The following is a 16,075-nucleotide window of genomic DNA, read 5'->3' as shown; positions in this document are numbered from 1 at the left end:
CCGCGAGGGAAGGCCGAAAGCCCACCACCACCCCTCTCCAGCCTCACCTGGCTGGCTAAGGCTGCCAGGCGATCTAACAGTCTTACCTGTCCGGCTGCCTCTCTGCCTGTCTGCTGCCTGTTGCATCCATCCATCACATCAGAGAGCTGCTGATTCTGCCTGCTGGTAAGTAACCCGGTTTTTTTTCTTTTATTTTTTTAATGTATTTTAAAATAATATTTCATTTATTGTGCATAGAAATTTTTTAAATTGTTTTACTTAAAAGTATTGCGTATAGAATATTTTAAAATTATTTACTTCAATTTATTGTGTGTAGACTACCTTGAAATTGTTACAGTATAAATTATTGCTGATAGAATAACTTGAAATGGTTACAGTATAAATTATTGCTGATAGAATACCTTGAAATGGTTACAGTATAAATTATTGTGTGCTGAATACTTAACAATGGTTTTTAAGGATTTTTTTATTTATAAAATATCTTTTTTTAAATTATTTTAGGGAATTTTTATTTTTTAATTGTTTATAAAATATATTTACTACAAGAAATGTTATTCCTTTTTGCAAATGTTTTGTTTGTGATGCAATATGTTGCTTTTAAGTGTTCAGACCTGGCTTATGTGTCTCAAAGTGGCTGCTTTTCTATGGGCAGACCAGGTTGGTGCAAGGCAGCTTTGCCAGATTTAGTGTGTTTCACCCTCGTTGTTTATGTAATTCTGAGGTGGTTGCTGGTTCTGTGAGCTTCCTGGCACTGTCCTTTATAATTTCCCACAATGCCTTGATGGTTTTTATTCCAGTGGCTTTGTCTTTCCTGTCCTTAGGGTTAGGAAAAAAAAACACTGGTTTCATTTGCAGTCTTTTTTTTGGGGGGGGGGGATTCTTATTTTTTGGTGTTTTCCTGGCACTGTCATAATTTGTGTGGGTGTGGGTGTGTAATGTCCCGCAGTTATCTATGCATTAATAATGATCTAGTAATATTTCCTTATACATTTTAGTGACCTTTCCTTACATAATTGGTGTTTTCTTTAAGACTTTTGGATTTCTAATTTCTGTTTCTGTTAGTTAGCGATTGCTAAAACAAATCCCACGTGAAAAAAGTATTCAAAGCCTTCTTGATTTTAATTGTCAATTTATTTATTCCTGCACATTGTAATATTTATTCATTTCATATCTCTGTTTTTCCACTGTTGTGCAAACACAATTCCAGCAGCTGCTAACATGTGTAAAATTAAATATATATTGTACTCCTTTTCAAATAGCCAACAAAATATTTCTGGTTTTAATTCCATATCTTGCTTTACCATTGCTTCTAACCACTAACTTCTGAATAACTACTTGGACTGACCTAAGTACTGAACCTAATTCATATATTCCTGTTTTTTGGAACTGAGAACTAAATTTCAGAAAAAGGAAATCTGTATTGCTCTGGGAATATGAAATTCATTCTTGAACTATCTTCTTGAATGAAAGACTATATCTTTCCTGTTTGATGGGGGACATCCTTCCTGAAAAGACTGTACATTGTTGGGTGAAAACAGAGGTCCCTTCTGTTACCTGTAGTGTAGTCCTCAGCTTACAACCACAATTGAGTCCAATATTATTTTAGTTCTTCTGCAGTTAGAATTATTTAACAGGATGAAGAGGCAACAGAGTATGACCGCTAGGACAGTCATCTTTCCTATGTAAGTAGCTGTTTTATTGCTTTGTGTGCTTGTTTCATCCTTAATATAGTAGTGCAAGCAATTAAAGTCTTGCTTTCTGTGTCTGTCCTTTGTGCAGGTTTTTTGAGCAAAGTAAATCGATAAGGTGGTGTGCAGAAGACCGGCAAGCCAGGGATCCTTCCTCTGTAAGTAGCTGTCTTTATTGCTAGGTGCGATGTGGTCTGTGCTGTGTTCATCCTTGAGATAGTGAAGTGCAAGCAATTAAAGTCTTGCTTTCTGTGTCTCTCCTTTGTGTAGGTTGTTGGAGCAAGGTGGTGAGGTGGTGGTGCAGAAGACGCAAAAAAGGAGAATAATTTTCCTTTTCTATTATTTTGTGTGCTGGTTTCATCCCAATGCAGTGCATGCAATGAAAGAGTTCATTTCTGTGTCTCTTCTTTGTGCAGCCCATTGGAGTCCGTGATACTGAAGACTGGCAAGAACAGTCATCTTCCTTCTGTAAGTAGCTCTTTTATTGTTGTTGTACTTATTTTAATCTTATTGTAGTTCATCCATTGGGACAAAGAATTCAGTGACATTGTCTTGGCAACTCCCACCCAGTCACATGGCCAGCAAACCACTCCCACCCAGTCACATGGCCGGCAAGCCACTCCCACCAGGCCATATGGCCGGCAAGCCACTCCCACAAAGGAGGCCACACCCACAGAGTAGGTTCCCAAAAAAATTGAAACCCACCACTGGGGGTTACCTAGGTGCTCCCATGTTACATCCCTTTTAGGTGGCCTGCACTGGTTGCCAGTTATTTTCCGGGTGCGATTCAAGGTACTAATTATGACCTTTAAAGCGCTCCATGGCTTAGACCCAGGGTACCTGCGAGACCACCTACTGCCACCAGTAGCCTCCCATTGTCCAGTGCGATCCCATAGAGTTGGCCTCCTCAAGGTGCCGTCGGCCAGACAGTGTCGGCTGGTGACCCCCAGGGGGAGAGCCTTCTCTGTGGGAGTGCCTCCCCTCTGGAATGAGCTGCCCCCGGAGCTTCGCATAATCCCTGACCTCCTTCCGACACGCCCTAAAAAGTTGGCTTTTCCAGCAAGCCGGCTTGGCCTGTTAATTTTATCTAATTTTTTTAAATGTTAGTGTTATATTAATTGGGTTTGTTTTTTCGATTGTTTCTAATTTTCTTTTAACTTTTGTAAAGTTTTTTTTTTAATGTGTTTTTTTAATGCTGTACGCCGCCCTGAGTCCTTTGGGAGATGGGCGGCATATAAATCCAATAAAACAAAACAAAACAAACAAACAACATTATTATTTTATTTCATTTTATTTCATTTTTTATGCTTTCAAGTCACTATAGATTCCTAGTGATTGCCTGGAACAATTTTAGAAGTGGTTTGCCATTGCTTTCTTCCTAAGCCTGAAAATCAGTGATTGGTCCAAAGTCACCCAGCTGGCTTTGTGCTTAAGGCAGGACTAGAGCACATGGTTCCCAATTTCCAGCCAAATGACTTAACCGCTCTGTCAAATGGGCTCTCTTTTTCATTTTAGAAGAGCCTTAGTAGTACTGAAAATGCAACCTACTGAAATGTATTTTGACCTTTTTTCTGAATGTACAGAAAGATAATGAAAAAAATTGGCTGATTTATCTATTAAAACATAACTTCAATCTTTACCATCTTTAAAAGTCTGTAAAAACTTTGGAAGTATTTACATGATCAGAATTATTATTAGAAATAAATATTTAAAGAAAATTTCACGTTTTAAAAAAGAACATTCAGCTCAGTGCAGGTCCTGCTGTTCAAAAGTGAAGTAGAATTAGCCCACATTTTCCTCTACTTCCTGCTGTATCTGTCACATCACAATTCCCCTTAATACAAATTTTCTAAGTCTCTAAATTTTATCTTAGGGGACTAAAACACATGAAGAATGGTTGCAGGAACTGGGTATGTCTACTTTAATGAAAAGAAGGACTAGGGACATGATAGCAGTGTTCCAATATCTCAGGGGTTGCCACAAACTATTGTCAAACTATTCTCCAAGGCACCTCCAAGGGTAGAACAATAAGCAATGGGTGGAAACTAATCAAGGAGAGAAGCAACACACAGCAGTGTGCAACAGCTGCTAAAAAACCCAACATAGTTCTAGGCTTGGAATACTGCATTCAGTTTTGGTTGCCACAATGTAAAAAAATATGGAGACTTTAGAAAGGGTGCAGAGAAGAGCAACAAAGATGATTAGGGGACTGGAAGGTGGAGAGAAGCAACTTAGAACCGAGGAGAAATTTCCTGAGTTAGAACAATTAATCAGTGGAACAGCTTGCCTCCAGAAGTTGTGAATGCCCCAACACTGGAAGTCTTTAAGAAGATGTTGGATAGCCATTTATGTGGAGCGGTATAGGGTTTCCTGCCTAGGCAGGGGGTTGGACTAGAAGACCTCCAAGGTCTCTTCCAACTCTGCTATTGTATTGTATTGTATTATATAAGGATTTCTGTAGAATAGAATTATGAGGCAAGTAGCAAAATTCTATTTGGTAGCTTCCAGGTGTGGTATGATCAAATGACAATATAGAAAGTGCAGGAAATCACTGGTCTTCCTTTTTATTATTGTGTATGGTTGATTGATTTTATGTAACTAAATCCTTATTTTGTTATTTATCATATATAATGAATTCATTATAAAGAATAAAGATATAATACCAAATAACATTCACTAAACTTTTAAAGTCATATATGTATATATTGCATACATCTGGGAACTTGGTGTTGTATGATGAAGCATTTGGGGCAGAATTCAAGGAGTGTATATAATTATTTAAACAAAATTCGAGAACTTGTAAATTTTTAACTAAACGTAATATTAACATAGATTAACAATTACGACTAGACAAACACTGGGAAATGCAGAAGCACCTATACCGATGAACTGATGTAGGAGATTGTAAAAAAATAAGACTACATGTAAAATTAAACAATTTTGGTATATGTCAGCATATTTTAAGCTAATTAATTTATGTAAAATGTCAATATTGTCATTATCATCTCAAATACATACTAGATGGGAAATCTGGTTGTGGAAGACTTAGCACAATCATAATGAAGTAAGCTGGAATTGATAGATCTTGGTTCAAACAGCCATAAATTCTGTAAGCAAATCTTAATTTTCAGATCCAAATTTCCTACATATAAAAGAGATATAAAATTATCTATCTTAAAGAATTGGCCTAGAGATTACTAGGGAAAAACATAAACAGCATATAAAAATGACTCTTATGCTAAATTGTTGGATGAAGAAAAATGAACATCTAACAGTATTTCCTTACTATGTAAAGAATTCTAAGGAAGAAATTCATATTGGTGCTCTTTTTAATGGTAAGTTAAAAGATGATCAAAATATAAAATGATAGAGCTTTTTTTGAAATTCAGGGATCAGAGAATTGTGAAGCTGCAAGCAAAAGAAAATCACTAAGGAGAAAATAGAAGTTTAATTAACAGTATAATTGGGTCTGAAATTCAGTCCAGTCCTTCATTAAAAGGTCACTTCAGCCTCCTAGTAATGGAAATCTGTTATTGCTATTAACATTTGGCCAATACAAGGCATATCTTAAAAAGTGACCGGGAAGAAATGTAAGCAAATAACAGGAAGAAAGTTTAGCTAATTATATACTTTTTAAACAATTTATCTTGAAAGAATGTGATTTTATATTACTGTGGTACCAGTATGTTCTGCTTTGACTTTTATCTAGCATGTACACACTATAGATATGTTCAATCTGCAGAGATTTGTAAAGAATTGAACACAATGATTCTGAACTAATGGTCTTGCATATTTCCACACCAGTTTGGGGGGGAAAAAACACCACAGAGAAAGGCATTTACTCATTATTCGTACACTATCATATGGACCTAATCACTGCACATATTCATATAAAATTCATGTTCTGAATTATGTTCTGTTTGTTTAACACACATTGTCTACTGGATTATAATTACAAGATAATTATAAATCACTGGCATAGATGCCATGTAAATGTATGACCAAATGGGTCAAAAGATAGTTGACTTGACTTATTATCACAACTGAGCCCAACTTTCCACTGCTAAGCAAGGCAGTTGTTAAGTGAGTTTTGCTCCATTTTACAACCCTTTTGCTAACAAGGTGCCTTGTTGTTAAGTGAATCACTAGAGTTATTAAGTGAACCGTGCAGTCATTAAGCAAATCTGGCTTCCCCCATTGACTTGGCTTATCATAAGCTGGCTGGGAAAGTTACAAATGGTGATCACATGAACCTGGAACAGTGCAAATAAATAGATGCCAGTTGCCAAGTGTCTTAATTTTGATCACATGACTATAGGAATGCTACAATATAAGTGTTAAAACAGTGTAAGTCACTTTTTTCAGTGCCACTGTAACTTTGAATGGTCTGAATAAACTACTTTCCAAAAAGAGCATGCCAGAACGGTCTCTATAAATCAAATTGGATTACTGCCTCCATAGTCCTGATTTCAGCTGCTGATCTTCCATCTCTTATCCCACTTTAGTCTTCATATGTAGTCTTAAAAATGTTACCATTAACGTAGGTAAAACTTTAATATTTCTCTGCTAATAATTTCTTCCCCTAAGCACTGAACTCTTCTGCCTTCTTACTTTTTGCAGCTCACTACCTTGATTCTCTTTCCATACAGTGTATGTGGCATACTATATTATTTTAGTTACATTTCAAATTGACCCAGCATTAACAAATTTGAATCTTGCAGATGGTCCACATGAAGTGAGCACAGCACTTCAACATTTTCTTGCAAATACCGGTACTTTGCAAAGAAAGATCCCTGCTGTACTGGCAAGCTGACTGTTTTTCAGGGAAGTTTCCAGGACATTACTGATCTCACTGAATTTCCTAGAAATAATTTGTAAAATTAGGTGGCAACGCTAATAACCAACCTAATAATATCAAGTAAAGGAAATAAATTAATGCTTTTTGTTATTCTGTTTTGAGGCATAGAAACCAACGAAAAATAGAAAACTAGGCAACTTTAACAAAATAAGAACTAATTAAAGCAGTATAAAGATAGATCTGCTCTAATTCATAATATTCCAACCTCTACCAAACTGCACTTTACTTTGGCCAGATTTTACTGAACATAAAAGTAAATCCTAAACTCAATGGTCCGCAATTCATAAGTACTCCAGTGTGTTCTGAAAACATCATTCATGTTTATTAAGTTGCATTTTCACAGCTAAACTAAACAGTACTCAATTGTTGTGGAAATTGAAGACTCAAAGACCAGCTCTTTGCAATGCAAGAAAGTTTATTGCGCAGGTTCAAACAGCTCAAACAGCAATAGGGGTTTGAACCCCGAACAGTCTCAAACAACAATCTTATATAGTCATTTTGACGTAAGCATATACGCAGGCATACATTTGCTAAATTGATAAAAGGAGAAATGGAAAAGTACAGAAAGAGCCGAGAATAAAAATACGTCAAGGAACATTTAACATCTGCGAAACAAACACGGGACTATCCCCTGTCCTAGACAGATAACAGGATACACCCCTCATGGTCTGTCTGAACATACAGATAAAAATATAAATGTTATGCCTCATTGATCCCACCCTGCAACTTGTCTGCAACTATATTTTTCCTTGACCTGTCTTTGCATTGTTATAATGAACCAAAGTCTGAACCAAAATTCAGGGCCTGTCTTCCCTCCTTCCTTAATCCCCCCTTTGTGACTCCTCTGAGTTTTCCAGAAGAGTCACATATTCTTCCAATTCTGTTGTAGGTCTTAAGTTCTCATATTCTAGCACAGCCATCACCTGAGCAGTTGCCTTTCTTTCTGCTAATAAAGACAGACTATTAGAGATGGCTCGAACAAAAATTGGCAATACACAAGGAAGTATTACACATCCCGCTGCAATCAACCCAATCAAAGCAACTATGGCCTGTAATCCTGGAAGCTTGGGAAACCATCCCCCAAACACCTCCTTCAGATTAAATCCTCGCCATATTTGAGTGGGATTATGTGTAAGTTAGGAGCGGAAGGGAGGAGTAGGGGGAGGATATCATTCCTATACAGGGCTCTTTAATTCCAACGGTCGCAGGGAGGGGCAGATACGAGGACAGATTAAGAACTTATAGTTGGTTGGGAGACCATGGTTGCTGGTTACACCCGGTCGCTTGTACCAATCCCCGCGGTCTAGGTGGTCAAGAGTTACAGACCCAGGGCCTGAGGCTGTTGTTATGCAATGCGAGGTCCGTTGTTAACAAGGCCCCCCTCATTCACGATCTAATTTTAGAGGGGGAGCCGGACCTCGCGGGAATAATGGAGACCTGGTTGGGCCACGAGGGAGGTCTTCCCCTCGTGGAAATGTGCCCACCAGGCTACCGAGCATTTCATCAGCCCCGGGCCCAGGGAAGGGGCGGTGGGGTGGCAGTAATTATTCGGGAGGACTTAGAGCCGAGGGAGTCTACTGCGCCACAGACGTCCGGATGTGAATCCCTTGTTGTGAAATGGGGCCCTGGGAGACAGTTGGGCCTGCTGATAGTATACCTGGCTCCTCGCTATACATCAGCGGCCCTGCCTGAACTCCTCGAGCTGATCGCATCGGTGGCGGTTGAGACCCCCAAACTTTTAGTGATGGGGGAGTTTAACCTGCCATCGATGGGAGAAGCATCAGAGGGGGTTCGGGAGTTCATGGCTTCCATGACAGCCATGGACCTGACTCAAATGATTCAGAGCCCGACACATGAGGGAGGACACACTCTGGACCTCGTTTTTGTCTCTGGCCAGTGGTTGAGTGATCTGGGAGGAGGGGACTTAACCATCACTCCCCTGTCATGGTCAGATCACTCACTCCTTCGTCTTGACTTCCCTGGTGCTACCTCCCGCTGCGGGGAGGCGGAACCGGAAAGCACTAGATGGTTCCACCCCAGGCGCCTGATGGAACCAGATAGGTTCCAGACGGAGCTTGGGCCACCTCCTGTAACCTTGACGCGCCCCCGGGTAGAGGACCTGGTGGTCACGTGGAATAATGCGACTTCCGGGGCCTTGAACCGGGTGGCGCCTTTGCGGCCTCTCCGGCGGCAACGATCCACCCTGGCCCCTTGGTTTACCGAGGAGCTGAGGGTGATGAAATGCCACAAGAGACGTCTAGAGAGTCGTTGGAGATCCTCTCGTTCCGAACTTGATCGAACACAGGCACGAGCCCATTTAAGGACGTACCTTGTGGCATTGAGAGTGGCCAAACGCCAATATTGTGCCACTCTCATTGCATCCGCAGAGAACCGCCCTGCCGCCCTGTTTCGGGTGTCCCGCTCCCTCTTGTTTCAGAGGCCGCGGGAGGCCCCTCTACAGGGCAGAGCAGAGGAATTTGGGAAATATCTGCAGGATAAAATCGCTCAAATTCGGAAGGATTGGGTCCCTGTTAGTGGTCCAATGGAGACGTCCGTGGCGAGTCTTGAGGAATCGACCTGGGAGGAGTTTGACTTGGTTGCCATCAAGGATTTGGACAGAATGCGTGGACGACTGCGACCCACCACATGTTTATTGGACCCGTGCCCCTCCTGGCTTGTACTGGCATCCTGGGAGGTTACACGAGACTGGCTCCTGGACCTAGTGAACGCCTCGCTGAACGAGGGGTATCTCCCGGCCGCCTTGAAAGAGGCGGTGGTGAGACCCTCGCTCAAGAAGCCTTCCCTGGATCCTTTGGAGCTGGCCAATTATCGTCCTGTCTCCAACCTTCCCTTTTTGGCGAAGGTTGTAGAGAGTGTGGTGGCCTACCAGTTTCCATGGCATCTGGAGGAAAATGATTATCTAGACCCGCGCCAGTCCGGCTTCTGCCCCGGTCACAGCACGGAGACGGCCTTGGTCGCGTTGGTGGATGATCTTGTGGGGTGCCACAGGGGTCGGTCCTCTCGCCACTCCTGTTCAACACATATATGAAGCCGCTGGGTGAGATCATCCGTGGTTTCGGGGTGGGATACCATCTGTACGCTGATGATACTCAGCTGTACTTTTCCACCCCGAACCACCCCAACGAGGCCATCGAAGTGATGTCCCGGTGTGTGGAAGCCGTACGGATCTGGATGGATGACAACCGACTCAAACTCAACCCCTCCAAGACGGAGTGGCTGTGGGTACCGGCTCCCCGGTTCAGCCAATTAATTCCATCATTGGCCATCGGGGGCATTCAACTTGCCCCCGTGGAGCGGGCGCGCAATTTGGGCGTCCTCCTGGATGCCCGGCTGTCCATGGATGACCATGTGACAGCCGTGGCAAGGGGGGCGTTCCACCAGGTTCTTCCATATGTACACACTATGCGTTCACTAGTCCATTTCTCATCCTCCTTATCATAAGCAGAATATTCTTTACAAGGGAAGTCTGTGAACACAGTTTGTACTTCCCTCTTTGCTCTCAATCCTACTTGTTCATATAAGGGGACTCCTAGTATTTGTTTTGATTGAATTGGTAACAAAAAGAAGGATGGTTTTATCCAACCTAAGACACACGAACCTGACCAATTAAAAGGGAGTTGTTCATAAGCTAGTTTTCCACATATCCAATACATGTCTTTAGGGGCTACCCATTCATCAGCTGTCCGGGATGAGTTCAGGTAACCTAGATAGGTTCTATTAAAGTATTCAGGTTTTGTGGCATTACCTGGTGATGTCCATTGGTTATACTTTTCATTCCAAATTCCTAAGCAAATAAGTTATCCTACACAATGTGTACCATTTCTAGCAAAACAGTTTCTTCCTACAAGATTAGTGGTGAGTGTCCAGACAATGCCTGTAAGCTGTTCCCTCTTTGTAATATTTCCTGCCTTGGAAAGATTATTATAGATCAATGGATGAGCCTCCAGCGCCTCCCATGGCCATTGTTCCCCCATATTAGTTCCTCCACACACAAAACAATTCTTGACTGTAAGGGTTTTGGCCACTTCTTCGGCAAGCTCTACAAAAAGATTATTGGCTTTTACGCTTATTAAAAGGGGAGTTTCTAATTTTCGTAGATTATTGTAAACCGACCATCCCAGGGATTTTACTTTACCTTCAAATACTTTTTCCACCTTTATAGTAAGATACGTTTTTGGATCTGATCCTGTACCATCTATTCCAAATCCATAACTTACTACAGCGGGATGCCTTCGGTCCACTTCTAACTCTACTACATTTCCATTGCTTCTTCTAAAGGAAGTAATATACTCACAGCCCTTACAACCCCCTCCAGTATAATCACAGATGCACTCCCAGCCAGAGCATTGGGTGTTTCCAGCACAGGGGAGCCATTGGTTTGGGTTGCCATAAGCCCAATTCAAGTTAGCGGAACACAAATATTTATGGTTTGCTTGGTAGGCTGTTACCCAAGACTCGTCTCCACAGGTGGAACCCCATCCTTTGCTCATGGCGATACATGCATCAAAGCTTATTCTTAAGGGGTCTTTTCCTCTTTCTAACTTTAGAGTATAATTGAGAAAATACAACTTCCCATCACCTTCAGGGGTATTACGGGAGCCATATTTAGCCAATCCAGCATATATGGTCACATTCAACCGTATGGGAGTACTAGGGTTATAACAAATAATTTTTCCATCATGGTTGCACAAACTATACATGGTTTGGTTATGTATGCAATTGACAAGCTGAGGCTTACAGTTTCTTGGTGATTGTGTGTGGTAGACTAAAGTGTTGAGAATGGTTCTCCCTACTTATGCCTTTGTAATACAAGGAGAACAGGTGTCAGGGGCCTCGGTGGAGTGAGGTGCCCGTCTAGGTGCTTCTCTTGGTGTAACATGAGATTTTGGTGCACGTGTTTGTGGGAAAAGTCTTTTTACGTGTGCTTTGGTGGGTGTTTGACGAGGGGGTGGACAGTGATTCAATGAGCCGTTGCAATCCTGATAACATAGTACCCCTTCTGTCCCATTACATCTTTTGTATATACTTAGACCTCTTCTCCCGGATCGAGCACAAGTGGTTAAGTCAAACCTGGTACATGTTTTTGGTTTCTCCAAACGATAGAAGATGGCTCCATCATTTAAACATTGAGTACAGGGTCCTTCCCCTAAAGGCCATTTTTCCCCAACACTTCGCTGTTTCCTTCTCTCCTTTATGCGGCTATGTTGTAAGGTACATATCCCTTTCCATCCAGGTTTTAACTGATTGATATGAGTAACCCGTTCCCAATCCCGAAATATCGGATCCCCCACAGTCTACTATAATAGGAGGCCTTTCCTCTCGATATGAAGCATAGCTACACATTCCCTTTCTGAGCACATAGCCTACGTACTTGCAGAGGAAATGGTTTGTGTACTTCCGAGCTAGACAGGCTTCCTTGACTAGTTGATCAAATGCATGGGGGGCTTGACAAGGGTGAGGTAAGATTTCATTCCAGCAATCTGGTGTAAAGACAAGAGGAGGATAGCCCCGGCATTGTCCATTGCCTATTACATAAGACTGGACAATACCTGGACGTTCCTCAGGCCTATTCCACTGTCCTAGATTCTGCACCCACACTGATTTTCCTAAGACCCTTGTAAATAACACACTTACCCCCAACCAAATGAAAGCACAAGTGAACCTCATCCTCTGTTGTATCCGGGTTGTCCGCTTCTTCCTGACGCCTCTGGATGGTTTGATTTACAGTAGGACAAGGTTTAAGTGTACAATAATATTTGTTATCTCTTTGACCTATGTATGGTGATAATGCGTCCTCTATAATTTTTACATCACATTCAATTCCACAATGTGAGTATGCAATACAATCAATACAATGTGTACAGCAACAACACCCACACTTACAATCACAAAACCAACACATATAGACTTATCCTATTTGGTTATATAATAAGCATATGTTAATAATATGTATGCTATACTAAGTATTACTTATCCAATCTTCACCCGTGCTTTGAAAAGTCAGCTTCCGGGGTGACTTTAGCAGGGGTTTCTTCTTTCCTCCAGGAATTCAAGCCACGTGATCTGTTGTTGGCCCTCAGGAGTTGGAGTGGGCAAGGGAATCAGAGGATCCACAGGCTTTGGAATACCACAAAATCGCTCACGACAGTAGTAGAAGAATACTATCATTAGTGATCCTATTGCTAATATCCAAAGTCCCCACACCCAGGCTTCAAACATGAGTCCATACCAATCTTCAGCCGTGCTTGGGAGCCAGCTTCCAGGTTGTGGTCCCGCAGGGCTAGGTCCTCTTCTTCCGCCTTCTCAACACAACCTGGGTACACTTAACCTATTTATATACATAACACAAGTGATTTAAGCACGTTTGAATGTCATTTTGGTAGGATTTCGGTGGTCCACTGAAACGCTCCATCCCACATCAGCAACTTTAACCCTTGTCCAATGAATCCAAGACTTAGATTCCGCTATTTTCACTGCCAATGGAGACACCATTATAACCACATATGGACCTTTCCATCTCCCTTCCAGCTGTTCCTTTTTTCAATGTTTCAACCATACATTATCTCCTGGCTTAAATGGGTGACATTTAGTCACTAGTGGTGGGGTTTTTTGTTCTTGAACATAATTTCGGAGTTTCTCAACTTGCTTATTTAATTCCTACACCATTCCCATGTTCCAAACACCCCCCTTATGTCCCAAATCAGGCCACCCCGCCAAGTTTCTTCTCAACAATGTAGGTGGACGCCCAAACATTAACTCATAAGGTGACAGTTTATGTTGGCGTCGGGGGAAACATCTAACAGCATACAAAGCCAATGGAAGGGCATCAGGCCATTTCAAATGACATTCCGCACAAATTTTAATGATTCCTTCTTTAAGGGTTCTATTCATTTTTTTTTTCCCAGCCATTGCTCCCGATTCCGGGTGATGCGCACTATGGAACCTCCACTTGATCCCCACTGCGTTAGCCACCGTCTGGTTAATGTGATGGACAAACTCAGGCCCATTATCTGATGAGATATGGGATGGAAGTCCGAACCTAGGGATTATCTCTTTAAGGAGCAGTCTGGCCACTTCTCTAGCTTGTTTTGTTTTGGTGGGAAAAGCCTCTGGCCATCCGGTATACATATCAACCATAACCAACATTGCTTTATAAGGGCCACACCTTGGCATGTCTGTAAAATCAATCATTAAATAATCCATTGGGAAATATGACACCGGGATGGTTCCAGGGGGCAAGAGTGGTCCCTGCCTAGGATTTACCTTAGCACATATAATACATTTGGCCACAACTTTCGCTGCTATTCCAGCCAGTCCATTAATGAAATAATCCCTACTCAGGGCGGTTTCTAAGGCAGTTTTCCCCATATGAGTGGTTTCATGTGATAACTGGACCAATGTCCATGCTACTGACGTCCGCACATATATTCTTTTATCTGGCATCACATACCAACCTTCTTTTATGCTAGCATGTAAATCATGAGTGGCCTTAATACACTCCTGTTGAGTGTATGTTGGCTTTATTTCTGGTGGAATCACTCCTAAATCCATTGCCACATGAATTGCTAAATCAGGGGTAGGACCTGCTCATTTGGCTGCTTCTCTGGCTTCTAAATCTGCTAGTCGATTTCCCTGGGCTATCCTATCGTCCCCCCTCTGGTGGCCTTTACAATGCATAACAGAAACCTTCGCAGGTTTATGTACTGCATCGATGAGGCGACTAATCAAATGTCCATGCTGGACATACTTCCCTGCAGAATCTCGAAAACCCCTTTCCTTATAAACTGCTCCATGAGCATGTAAGGTCAGGAAAGCGTACTTGCTATCAGTCCACACATTCAAAGTCTCTTTCTCTGCTCTTTCTAAAGCTCTTGTTAATGCCCACAATTCCACTTCCCTCCTATCGGTCCACTTTCTACAACACCTTCATCATCCACAATCGCATATCCGGCCACACGTTTCCCCTCATGCATATAATTGGAGCCATCTGTATACCAATAAAACTTTGCATCTTTCAAACGTATATCAGACAGATCAGAGCGAGTTGAATAAACAGTCTCCAATACTTGCAAACAATCATGTTCCTTTTCAGTCTCTGTAGGCATCAATGTAGCTGGATTCAATCTTACTAACTGTACTTGGGGATTTTCAATCAACATGGCTTGGTACTTAGTCAATCTCTGGTTACTTATCCATAAGTGTCCCTTATTATCTAATATTGACTGTACTGCATGTGGGGTGTGCACATTAATAGGACAAGAAAATGTTAGTTTGTTATAATCCTGTAACAACAATGGCAATACAGGTAGTCCTCAACTTACAACAGTTCATTTAGCAACATTTCAAACATACAATGGCACTAAAAAAATGACTTACGACCATTTTTCACACTTATGACCATTGCATCATCCCCATGCTCACAAGATCAAAATTTGGACACTTTGCAACTGACTCATATTTATGACAGTTGAGGTGTCCCAGGGTCATGTGATCCCTTTTGCAACCTTCTGGCAAGCAAAGTCAATGGAGAAGCCAGTTTCACTTAACTGTGGCAGAAAGGTCGCAAAATGGGGCAAATTTCACTTAAATAGTTTGCTTAACAACAGAAATTTTGGATTCACTTGTGGTTGTAAGTCGAGGACTATCTGCATATCTTTGCCTTCTATCTACCGTGTTTCCCCGAAAATAAAATAGGGTCTTAATTTCTTTTGATCCCTGAAATAAGCACTTGGCCTTATTTTCAGGGAGGTCTCGTTATGTTTGAGGCACAGAAGACAGCAAGCGTGGTCACTTCATGGCTGCTGCTGTGTGCAATATTTTAGGGAGGGCTTATTTTAGCGCATGAGCTCAAAAGCCCAATTGAGGTCTTATTTTCAGAGAATCAAGGTAGTATTATTATTACTCTTTTCATCTTTCCTATTATCTATCTTCTTATGACTATAACCTTGTAGCTTGTATCTTACGATTTATATTATTTTATTTAGTATCCTAGTATGATTTATGTTGATTACTTATTTAGTATCCTATGACTATCACTAAGTGTTAATACAATACAATACAATAGCAGAGTTGGAAGGAACCTTGGAGGTCTTCTAGTCCAACCCCTTGCCTAGGCAGGAAACCCTATACCGTTTCAGACAAATGGCTATCCAACATCCTCTTAAAGACTTCCAGTGTTGGGGCATTCACAACTTCTGGAGGCAAGCTGTTCCACTGATTAATTGTTCTAACTGTCAGGAAGTTTCTCTTCAGTTCTAAGTTGCTTCTTTTCGTTCTGGTCCTAACGATCTGCGTCCCTGGTCGATGTCATAGCCTAAATATCTCACTTTCTCTTTCACCAACTGCGCTTTCAGCCTGGATACTCTATAACCACAATCTAATAACAAATCCAACAACCTTTTGGTATTCTCCCAACAAGTATCTTCACATTGTCCTGTCACCAATACATCATCCACATATTGCAATTCTTCATCTCCCTCCTGTCTAGGAACAAAATATAACAGATCTT

This window comes from Natrix helvetica, assembly GCF_964273705.1.
Source record: "Natrix helvetica genome assembly, chromosome: Z".
Taxonomy (NCBI): Eukaryota; Metazoa; Chordata; class Lepidosauria; order Squamata; family Natricidae; genus Natrix; species Natrix helvetica.
Note: the sequence above shows the minus strand (reverse complement) of the source record.